Genomic DNA, 12,816 nt, shown 5'->3' on the forward strand with positions numbered 1-12,816 from the left:
GTGAAGCTAAGTCGTGGATAATGACATATATTAATTGTAAACTGTAATAACAGTCAGTGATTTACAGACTTTTCTGTCTAGTGTCTCTTTTTACTAACTTAGTAGTTATTGGTTATGTTTAACCAGTTGAAACGCAGAAGAAAATATACAATTTGAGTCTCAAAATTTTTGTTGGTAAGCAATAAAATATTTTAACACTTAAATATATAAATTAAATTTAAATCACCAAAAAATAAAATTTAAATATAAAATAAATAAATAAAAAAACATTTACAACTATTTATTTTAATTTAAAAAATAATAAGGCAATTATTGCTTCAATATTCTAATACCTATAAATACCAACACTTTATTCACTCTAAAATATGAATTATTTCTGTAATTTCGGCAATCACAAAAAGTGTTTTTATTCTCTGCTAGTTTTGTTATTTTCTATCAAATAGTAAACAATAAAATATTCGAACACTCAAATATAAAAAAATCAGTAAGAAGTCTTACGACTATATATTATAATTTAAAAATTAATAAATAAATTGTTGCTTTAAACATTAAATAAAAACAAAGTATAATTTTAATTATATCTATTCAAAAAAAAATCCGTAATAAATAAGTTGAAATTAAACATTTTTTGTATTGATTTAAAAAAAAAATAATACCAGCACATTATTTATTTTCTATAAAATATGAATTATTTCTGGAATTTCAGCAATAAAAAGAGTTTTATTTTAATTATATTGTTGTTTGGCTATTAATTTTTATGGCCATTATAACTAACATAAGATTGAGCTATAGATAATGCAGTGTTACATCAAAGAAAAAAATGACTACGTGCGTTGATATAATATATAATAACTTAAGAAACAATATACAATGTATTTTTAGATTTGGTTGAAAACACCAAATATAAACAAAAATTTGGGTAAATATTCGAAAAATAAATAGTTTAAAAACCGGTGGATATATTTGGTATTTAAATATTCGAATATTCCGATTGGAGTTTAAAAATTCCAGATTTTTAAAAATAAAGAAATAATGAAAAACCAATGACTCGAAAATCAATGACTTAAAATAAAAAGTAAAATTAAAAAAACTTTATAAAAAAATAAAAAGTAAAATTTTCTTTATCAAAATTGTTACTATAATTTTTAGCGTAATATTATAATACAAAATTTTTTTTTTTAGTGGTGATATAGAAAGTCTTTAAATATAATTAATTTTTTGCTTGAATTGACAGTTTTTTTTTCGTCTATATCAATTTACAGCTACGTGTGTTTTTTTTAACAATTATTTAATCAACTCATTCATATGTATGTATATGAAGAAATGGGTGATTTTAGTGACAAATTTTAGAATATTGGGTTAATTTTATAATATTGGTTAATTGCTTCGAAAAATAATGACTAATGCTTGAACCTTAATTTTGCATATACATTTATTTATAGCATTCTTTATTAAATTAAATTTAATTACAGCAAAATATCTAAATATCAAAACTATATGCTTTGAGAAATTAATAATAGTAAAAAGATGATAAAAAAGTTTCTATAATAAATATTTTTTTAATCAATTTTTATCGATTTAATCGATTTTTTTATTAGGAACGCGTTTATTAGTTATTTGTGTACTCTATGACACTTTAATTAGTCGGATATTTTATCAACACTTAAAAAAATATCTAGTGGATATTAAAGCTTATTTTTGTGTTGTGAGATAAAATTCAATATAAAGAAACGCTTCAGGTGTGTGTTAATAATTAAAAATATAATCACCCGATACAATTTAACGAGACTTATTAGTGTCAAAGGTTAAATTTGCAAAGTATCCAAACAACGCGCTTCAAGCTCGCTCTCGCAAACAAAGTTATGCAACAGTGTATCGTTTCGTACGTGATTTATTAATCACCCTGTAGAATTATTTAGCAGGCGCCAACATTCCTATCGAAAGAAAACCCATCATAAATTTAACCAAAGTTACGTTTGACATTTTCAAAATTTTAACACCGAACTCGCAATAATATCGCACTAGCGTTGTTTCTTAACCTTTATCGCTCGGTGTGTATGTGTTTTTTTAATCACATTATATACAATATAATATACGATTATCATTATCATCTGGCGATTATTAATTGATTTATATCGAAACCGGAACGTGTTGAAATTATTGCGATCGCATAACCGTATATGACACGTCAAAAATTGATAAACTTTTTTAAAGGAATCACTTTCGAGTATGTGGAAAATGGCGTTAATTAATTTAAAAGATGTATCGCAATAATTGCAGTGGCGGTGAAAGTCTTTCGCAAATATACTGTGTTTTCTTTTTCATTTTTTATTGTTATAAATGATGCTTAAAAATCAGAAGCATGCAAATTAGCGATCGTCGCACAAATTATATTTGTAATTGGTTAATTATTTTAATTAAATAAATTGTATATACATACATATTAATACCTGTAATTATTAAATGTATAATTTATTATTGAGATAAGAAACACAATACACGAGAAAGAATATAGATTGTAGATAGTGTCTAAAAGGCTTATTGTGAGCATTGAAAAGGTGAACCTATTACAATCACAAAGATCTTTCGTTACAGTTAAATTAAAATGTATTTCTTATATAAAAAATGGCTGAGCAATTTTTTATTGCATTTTTAATTAATAAATATAGCACTGATGCTTCAGTTGCAAAATGATACAGCTCGAAATATTTTTTATTAGAATATAAAAATTTGTCTACTATGCCAGTAAAGTCATTATTAACTCTTACATCAACAAAAAAAAATAAGATTTATATATAAAAATGCATTTGGCAAAAATGAATAAGATTTCTGAATAATAATAATTATTTTAATATTATTTTATTATATATTAAAACAATTTTTCTCTATGATTTTTTAACAAAGTTGAATTTTTGAATAGCTGAAATTTTGTAACCGGATATTTTTAGTATATTTTTGAGTGTTTAATGAGGATACAATAAGAAGTACAGAAGTCTTAATTTACTTAAAAACAATTTGAATCCGAATACAAAATATTTAAAAAAATACATATTAGGGTCCGTTCACGCGTTTTCGCGTGATAAAGAAACTTCGCGGTTAGTCTGTTCACAAGCTTTCGAGGGTTAAGCTTAATGTAATTCAATCAAAAGTAAAAATATCGTGCGAACGAATCAAAGAGATGACAAAATTTAGATATATGAAGAGATTGCCATATATACATTTATAATTATTATGGCAGCGTGAAAAATAGTCACATTTTGTTAAAGCATGAAAATATATATATTTAAAAGTCCGCAAAAATAGCAAATTGATTTGTGTTAACATGATTTTATTTTAAAAATATTTTACAATTAAATTGGAATTAAATTTACTGTAATTACACAATTTTTTACTTGAAAATAGAAAAAATATTTAGCAGTTGGAATTAAAAGTAAAATATATTTGACAATCAAACAATCACCTATTTTTAGAATTTTCGTTTGAACAAAAATCTGGTCATCTTAATTTTAACCGTTATTGAACAATGTGTGTCAATTTATAAAACATTCAAAAGACGGTAATTAAATTAACTTGCAAAAATGTCGGGATCATCCGCAATCGTTGCGACAATATTAGCAGTACAAGACTTACTAAAATGATATTTTCTAAATTAAAAAAATATTTGTGTCCTTTTAATTTATTATTAAATGACTGAGCAAACATACATTACTCGGTATACATTAACAGTTTCAAAAACGCTTGCATATAATACGTGAGTGAGGATGGAATCAGTTTACCAAAATAGGTACGAAGTCCAGACATGTACAGTATCCAATTCGTATAAAGTATTAGACAATAACAAAGAGTCTGGTTTTTCCACAAAACATTATATTGGCTAGATGGTCAATAACTATGGCTATTAAAAACATATTTAATGTTAAATTTGAGGACACGGCAACTACCGTAATTTTTTTATCTGTTAAAAAATCATGGAAAAAATATAACAGGTCAAAAATGATCTATAATAAAGGAGAAATATTTTTTTATTTAATGTAACGAAAATTCTTTGTAATAATATTTTTTTTTCACAATATTCATAATAATAATGTAATGAAAATATAAGTGATTTATGGTATTTTACTGAAAGATGTAATTATTAAGAGTAATATATTTTTAACACAAGTAGCTAGAAAATGCGGTGGCTTTGACGCAATCTGTTATGATAGGACATACAATGTGCGTCAACCAAAACGCAAGTAGATTTCTTATGAAATGTACTTAGCCAACATGATTTTGGATCAAAATGGCGACTATTTAAAAAAATAAAAATGTTTATAATTTCTTAAAAAATCTAGATAAAAAATAAATTAAACAAAAAAAATATTGTTTTAAATAAAAAATATTTAAAATATACTTTTAAAACGTGTTTCAAAAATACTCTTGAAAATATAATATCTGAGTTACTTGGACAACCTTTTACAAATGAACAGCATTTTTTTAAATGGCGATTATTTAAAAAATAAATAATTTTGTAACTTCAGAAGTAAAATAAATCTAATTTATTAATACCAATAACAATAAACATTTAGGAAGTGCATTTTTTCCTAATTAAAAAAAATACTATGTAAGGTTAAGATAAATAGCTAAAATGTTTTTATCCTATTTTTCAGTAGAATAAGATTTAATATAAAATAGTTATGCTGATTCTTTTACATATTTATAAAACAAAATTTTTTTTTTAGTCAAGAACAATTTTCGATACAGAAGTAGAGTTAAATATAAATATATAGATCATGTTACTAACGTTTTTTAACACATTCTTATCGTTTGGATGCTGAATTTATTGCTAATTCTGCTTCGGTTATTATTGCGCAAACGAAAATTGCGCACAGCGAAAATTTCAATTAACAAAAATTTAGATCAAAGATATTCAAACAAGTTGTTAACAACAGTATTTTTGGCAAAAAATTTAATCTATATATTTAAAATTAAAATAAATAAATAACATAGTAATCTAATTAATAGTCTAATTCCAAATCGGTCACAATTTCGGAACCGAAATTAGATTTATTTACATTTTGTCATAAAATAATTGTCAGATTTTATGTGGCTTTGATAGCTTTGGTAGCCAAACATTTAGGGATGAATTTAGAACCTTTTAATAATAAAAATGGTTATTTTATAATAAGATTTTGTTTTACTTTAAGGAAAATTGGTGTTTATGTTGAAGTCGTAAAGTATATCCTGTTCTAAATATTTATTCGAAATTCCAACATAATGTACAAAAAATGTTTTGTCCTTGTCTCCCGCTTTTAACCCACATAAAGAGAATATTTACTATAAAAAAAGCATTTATTAAAATATATAAAACAATGCATATGAAAAAAAGTTACAATACTTTAATATATAATTGATGGTTAATATAATATTTTTTTATTAAAAAAATATAATTTGCCAACTTTTAAAGATTATTTCCGATTTACTTATTAATAATATATTTATTTTCTATATTATAAAGCAATTCAATAATAATTTTAAATAGGTTTTTAGAGCAAATTAAATTCTTAAATCGGATAACGTACTATAGCAATTTTTCCCACAAACAGATCCACGGCAATAGAGCAATAATTCATAGCAATAACTCAATGATACATTTTCTCAAATGCCACACAAACAACGAGCCGGTTATTTATTGCAACTCGTGATCGGTGTTTCCCAAAAGCGCTTAATCTCCGATCGGCGTGTATGATAAAGTCTCCTCAAAATGCTCAACTCTGACAACAAAAGGGTTAGCACTATATTTTTTTTTAAATTCTCTTTTGTGGCACGGAAGTCGCTCGGTTTGATTGCCTATGACGAAATAATCAAAAGCGCTTTCGAATGCCTCAAAAGCTGTGACGATGTAAAGGCAATGACTTGTAAAAGAGCGTTCGGTAATCGTTGAATAATGACTTTATCAAAAATCGAGATGTTAATATGCATATTATGAGTATAAAATATATATTATATAATTTTGAACGAAAATTGTCTAACAAATTATGGATCAGATGATTCTAAAACTGTGTATTGATATCGCAAGAAACTACTGGTTATTAGTGGTAGTTTTATTATGCTTCTAAAGAATTTGCTTATACCAAAACACTTGAATTATTCATGACATGAAAATATTATATTCAGATAATAACATTTAATATTTTGCACCTAGCTAGTAGCTTATTATTTACATGCAATATTTAAAACACATATTATCTATTATATGCCTTCTAGCTTCGTGTTGCATTCAATGGCGTTATCTCTAAATAATTGTGATAGGAGATATAAATACAAAGGAGCATGCGGGCCAACGCATTGAACACGAGGTCCTATGCAAATGAACGATGGTTATGTTCTCCCGATTTTGCCAACATTTGTAGAAAAACGTAGAAACATTGGTCGGTGATTGCGAATTGCAAAACGGTCCGCTTTGATAATAATTGCGACCGTGACGAATTTCGTGACGAAAATGCAGCGAAACGATGCATCTCTGCGAAGAGACGTGACTTCGAACAATCCTCGATAACAAAAGAAACGATTGTGATCGTTGGATTGAATGAATTTGGAAGGAAGATATAACGGAACGTGTTGTTGAGGTGCGTGCGCATTACTGCTGACGCAACGTACACGTGCGTGTTTGATACAATACAAATAATTTATGATAATTATGTGCTTACGTAAAAGTACACTTGTTATTATTTTTAACTATTTAAAAGCTTAAGCTATTTCCTAATAATTAAACATATAGGAATAGTACCTCATACTATTATTTGTTTGGACAAAATATTGCTATAAATCTTATTTTATTTAGTAAAAATATAGAGTGAGATATAGTAAAACAATAAAAAAATTTAAAAAAATTCCGTCCGGAATAGACAGCAAGAATGAGGTTAAAAAATTTATTTTTTTATTTTTTGTGATTTTTATATTTATTAGAAAATATTTTCGATTTCTTTACTTTGTATCAAAAAATTTTTAGACGGAGCTTAAAATTTTTTTAATAATTATATATATATTTTTATAAAAGTTTTATTACGTATTTACTTTTTTCCTAAATTTTTTTTTATGGAGTTAAATTTTTGAATATCTGCTATTTTGAAACAAAAAAACGAACTTAGCCAAAATATTAACAAAATATATTTTTAAGACTAATTAATGCCGATGTGATTAAAACAACGACAGTGATCATGTCTTTAAATTTGGTTAAATCACACAGAATTTACTAAAAAAAAAAATTTTTAAATAATTTTTTTTTTTTTATATACATTTTGATTAACGTAGTAGCAATATTTTTATGCTTTAAATAGCTACTGTTTTGAAATCAGATGATGGATCACACTAGATAACAAACTAAGCCGTGATATTATATGTAAATCAGTTTCATGTCGATATTATTAAAATGACGATAATTATCATATCCTCAAAAACTCTCATAAATTATTAAAAATTAAATTTTTTTTTTTAATTTTTGAAATATTTTTTATCTATTATTCTTTAAGGTTTATATTGAATAGCTGATATTTTAAAACTTAATGGCGGATCAATAAATTCAGCTGAGATATTTTAAGATTTATATAAATTAGTTTCGTATCGTTAAAATAAAAAATATATTTTTTATTTAATTTATTTTTTTAACGGTGCTACGATTTTTTAATTTTATGAATGGCTGCAATGTTGAAACAATATGGCGGATTTGGCTGACTAATGAACTTAGCAGAGATATTAATAAGATCTATTTTTGATGAGTATCGCCGTACATGTACGACGGTTGATCTTTCACTGTTTTGAGGTATTCCAGCTATTTATATATTTACAAATAATATAGTTGTAATATATTTACATACATAACTGAATAAATAATAAATAAAAAACATTCTTTTCATATAATATTTTTTTAAATTTAAATTTTTGTAAATGATTTCTACACAAAATTATACCAATAATAGTTTAAAATAATTTTATAAAAGATATTGAAAGATCAAGATAAAAATAGTTTCTTATATAAATTTTGTTAATATATCGACTAAGTTAAATAATCATTTTAATCATAATGACTATTTAAAAATTTAAAAAATCGTAGCTCTGGTAAAAAATCTTGAAAAAATAAAAAAAAAAATATATAATAATATAAAATTAAATTGATATTATTATATTGCTTATTGTCGATTAAATATATGTTGAATAAATAATAAACATCAATCCTCACGCAAGAGATGAATGGAACCTTGTTTGTAAACAAAACACAATGGCCTCAACCATCCACATCCACCAAAGGCAATAACAATGGATATAAGAATTAACAAATATAATTAAACAATTGTGCAAAGACCTCGGGAGATTCTCTCGATTCGTTTTGATACGAAATAAAATATATAACGGCAATAAAGTAAAACAAAATGTAAACTTGGAAGACTTGTGTAAACATACAATGTTTATTATGTTCGATAACAATAACACACTTAGTTGTGTATTTGTGTGCGTATATAATTTATTATAAAAAAATCGTGATTATATCAATTGTGAAACTTTTCCAACAATGTTTGAATCGATTGCTCAATTTTATTGAGAGGCTGTAAAAGAATGAGGCTATTTATTGAATATTTGTAATCAATTCTTGTAAAAACGGTCAAAAAAACGCTGAGTGATGCTCATTTTAGAAACTGTGATTTTGTGAAATTTTACGTATTAATCTCTTATAGAAAAAAAAACGAGTATTTTATGGTGACAGTGATACGAAATATGTCTTATGTCATTAGAATTGTATACGAGGCATTGTAATTGTATTGCACATTGGATTTTAAATTTAGATTCCTAAGAGTTGTATTAATCGAATATGTAAATGTTAATTTACAAATATTATTTTAAAAATTAAAAGCTCTATTTAAAGCGTTAAAAGCTTATACACAAAATATCTATTTTTAGGATTGAGGCTTTGTTTAATTTTTTTAGCAGCATTTTATTTTTATTGTATTACCTTAAAAACTGCATATATTGCAAGTTATGCATTAAGTTTTTGCCGTTTTTAATTTTTGTTGTAAAACTTTTTAATGGAGTTTTGGAATGGCCGATATTTTGAATCAAGATAGCAGATCAGGTTCACTAAAATCGATCATTACAAAATAAGTTTTCCTAGATGTATCTAATCTCATTATATATATGTATATATATATAATGATAAATGATTAAAATACAATCGTGATAGGTCATGCATAGTGACATATATTATTATTATGTTGTAGTAATAGTGTGGACCCGACAAAGCCGCGCCGGACAATTCCGCGCCGACTAAGCCGCCCCGACATAGCCGCGAAAGACAATCCCGACATTGCCGCTACAATAAAGCCGCGCAGACATTGCCGCGCAAATCAAAATTATAAAATTGAATAAAATAAAAGAAAATGATTTTTTTAATTCTAATTATTTTGTTTTGTAGACAGCTCTATCACTAGTGATTCGCTTTTTGAACAGTTAGTCATAGATTGGATGATGCTGGACAGTTACAAAATATACCGAAATGAAAATAAATCAATACAATATCATTAAAAAAAGGTTAGGTTGTTTGGTTCTACAGTGAAAGTCGGCGCGAGCGGTAGCGAGACGCCTCCCTCTTTCTATATATATATATTTGTAATTATAAATAAATAAAAACCATGTTATAAAATGAATTTTGTTTTGACTTTGCGCGGTTTGATTGTCCTGCGCGGCTTTGTCGGGGTGCCAGTAATAGTTTATAATTAATAAAATATATGTTACTAATTTACTGATTTAAATCTGGTGTCTCAATGCTTAATTGTAACTATTACTTGTGTTTACCCTATTGTAACGCATTAGGCTAACGACTATCATGTTACTATAATGATAAATAAATTTTAAAAATATGAGCTTTGATACTGAAATATGTATTATTGTATCGTGAGTCAAATTAAAAACATAAATATTTGATTGTTACATATTATCAGATATAATTCTGAAGATGTTAGAGCAAAGTATATAATAAAAATGGCAATTAAAAACAAAACGTTAAAAAATATTAAACGTTATATTTAATTTGGTACTATCGTAACTAATGATAATAAATATGGTTCGGTGTTTTAACTTTAAAGCTACAAAGTATGTGGTTAGGTAAGTTTTTAGCTAAATTTTTAATTATTAACCCATTTATTAAATGGTTTATATACAAATACATATCATTGAACAAATCAAAATAAATAACTACTATGGACAAAAGAAAGCATTTTAATGATAAAGTACATCTAAACCGAATTTTGACCAATAGGAGAGCGCAAAAAACAATTATCCCTTCTCAGAAGTCAAAAATCCACGTCAAAAGCAATAAAATCGTGCCGACGCCGTCGCAGTGGAAACGCTCGTTGCCGAGCGTTCCCACTGCGACGGCGCCGACACGATTTTATTGCTTTTGACGTGAATTTTTGCCTTCTGAGAAGTGATAATTGTTTTTGCATTCTTCGATTGACCAAAATTCGGTTTAAATATATACTTAAATCAGCCCTCTTATATAAGAATTCTATAGTAATATCGGTGAGATAGCTATCATATTTTAAAAATATATTGTTATATGGAATAATATATGAGATGCGATGTCTGTCTGTACTTATTTTTTTTTAATTTTTTTTCCCTGAAAGATGAGTTGGCCAAGTTTATATTTTGTACAGTTTTAGAATTATCATTAGGTTAGGTTTGGGTTTGAACAGCAAATGGACGTTTCGCAACTATCAAAAAGAGCTTCAAAAAAATTTTAGAGCAGAATATTAGCGCTTATCATTTAAATTATATTTTCGGTATTAGAAGTATATATCTAATGAAAATATATTTGGAGTTTAATAGTGAAAATATAACTTTACCAAAAAATACAGATTCACTGTAACATTGAATGTAAATAAATAATGATAAGTATGTAAATATATAAAGTACTACATACAGAAAATTTGAAATTATATAATTATACTAGCACCTGCCAGATAATTTATATTTTCACTGGTAGAAATATATGTCTACTGATGAAAATGTATTCCAATATGATTTTACTGAAATGACATATTTAAAAAAATATTTTTAGGATACATTCGAGAGTTTTTTCTATGTTCAGATTTAATACCTAACTTTATACTAAAATTCAGATTTAATACCTAACTTTATACTCCATAAATATTTACGCTCATTTATAATATTTTTTAAGCGTTCAAAAAGCAATAAAGTTAATCATAATTTGCAAACAAATTTTAACACAAATGAAGCCGCGTCAAAAAACTACAATCTTAGCAAGAATATATTTATAAAAAAAGTAAAAATAAACCTCAAGTAATGAATCAAACTAAACTACAGTTGTTTGAGATGTGTATACTGAGGTTTTTCATGTATAAATTCCATCAGCACTCTTTATATATACAAAAAATAAAAGGAGCGGAACATTGCCTTCAAAAGCAACCACTATCTAGGTAGTATGTCACAATAAACATTATTATTCTAAGGAACAGTTAAATTATTGTTAACTTTATTACTTTTTAGACGTTTAAAAATGTTAGACATAAGAGGAAATATTTAACGAATGTAAATTAGTAGCAGTAAATTTACATTCGTTGAATATTTCCTGCCATGTCTAATATTTTTTAAACACTCAAAAAGCAATATAGTTAGCAATAATTTGCAAACAAATTTTAACACACATAGAGCTACTTTAAAAAACTACAATCCAATCCAAGTAATCCAAGAAATATAAACATATATTAAGGATTGAATAAATTCTGTCCTTATCCAATTTATTGAAATTATTGAAAAATATAATATAAATGATTTTTTTCAAAGAGAAATATTTATTTACTGCTAAAAATGCATCAAAATACAACTAAAATAGAAAAAAGGTCTGATTTTTGTCATGAAGTTCATTATTCAGTTCTCTAATTATATTTTAAACACACTGTATATACCGAATTTATTGTTCTATTTGCAGAAAATATTAAAACAGGCTTAGTTTTATATTTTTTAAATTAAATATATACCGTTAATAAATACGAACAAATTTGTTTTCAAATATATACTAATATATACTATTCATCTGTTTTAAATTTTACTATAGCATTATTGAACAATTATTTACGATCATAATGATTACTTTTACAACGATAATAAAAAGTACGCTCACCATTTCCTTCTCGGTTTTGAATCACGATATCCCATCAGCATCACACAAATTACAATAATAATTCACATTCGCCAAAATCACTTAGGTATAATATGCACGGTTCTTCAATTATTTATAAAATTAATTACAGCAATAATAAAGACACAATGATTTTTCCCACATTTGTCGCGCGCTCGCTAGCACGCTCAACGCAGATAATGTTGACAGTGGTGGAGGTAGTTTTTTTTCGCGGCACTCCGCGGAGGTGGGAGCCCGAGTGCTACGTTCTCGTGCACGCCCGGTCCGCGCTGACAATCGGTCCTGACTGAAACCCGTCGCCGACAATCTCGAAAAACTCTCTCCGCGGCGTGAAATTTTCGGCAGGCCGGCGAAAATGATGATGTACACAGGTACGTGCTGTTGTAGTTGTGAGTAAGCGTTTGACCGAGAAGAGTAAAAAAGTGGCCGATTTTCGGGCGATGATCGAAAACGAAATGTGTGAGGAAGGTCAATGTCGAGCGGGGAAAGTGAGCGATGCTCTCGATGAAAGTGGGAGTGTGATCTCTGTAGTTGAAGTCGACACTTTTGAGCTGTTGAGTTGAACTTTCGTTTTATTTCAAGTGCATCTTCAATATATGTATATATAATTTTTATTTTTGACAAGT

General features: G+C 26.4%; 1 protein-coding gene across 4 annotated transcripts in view; it reads right to left on the reverse strand.

Moving 5' to 3' along the window:
* The window catches only part of mol (dual oxidase maturation factor 1 mol), a 130,054-nt gene extending 117,538 nt beyond the window's left edge, over positions 1–12,516 (reverse strand). For 2 of the 4 annotated variants that reach the window (XM_088193482.1, XM_088193483.1), the window contains exon 1: positions 12,173–12,498. The gene's annotated coding sequence lies outside the window, so the exon portion shown is untranslated. Of the gene's footprint in view, positions 1–12,172 lie in introns of all 4 variants that reach the window. The other 2 variants (XM_088193480.1, XM_088193485.1) reach the window with 2 other exon arrangements.
* Between the last annotated feature and the right edge of the window lie 300 nt (positions 12,517–12,816).

The sequence above is a fragment of the Plectrocnemia conspersa genome, unplaced genomic scaffold (genome assembly GCF_051122295.1).
Source record: "Plectrocnemia conspersa isolate PC_06_02 unplaced genomic scaffold, ASM5112229v1 ptg000009l, whole genome shotgun sequence".
NCBI classification, from domain to species: domain Eukaryota; kingdom Metazoa; phylum Arthropoda; class Insecta; order Trichoptera; family Polycentropodidae; genus Plectrocnemia; species Plectrocnemia conspersa.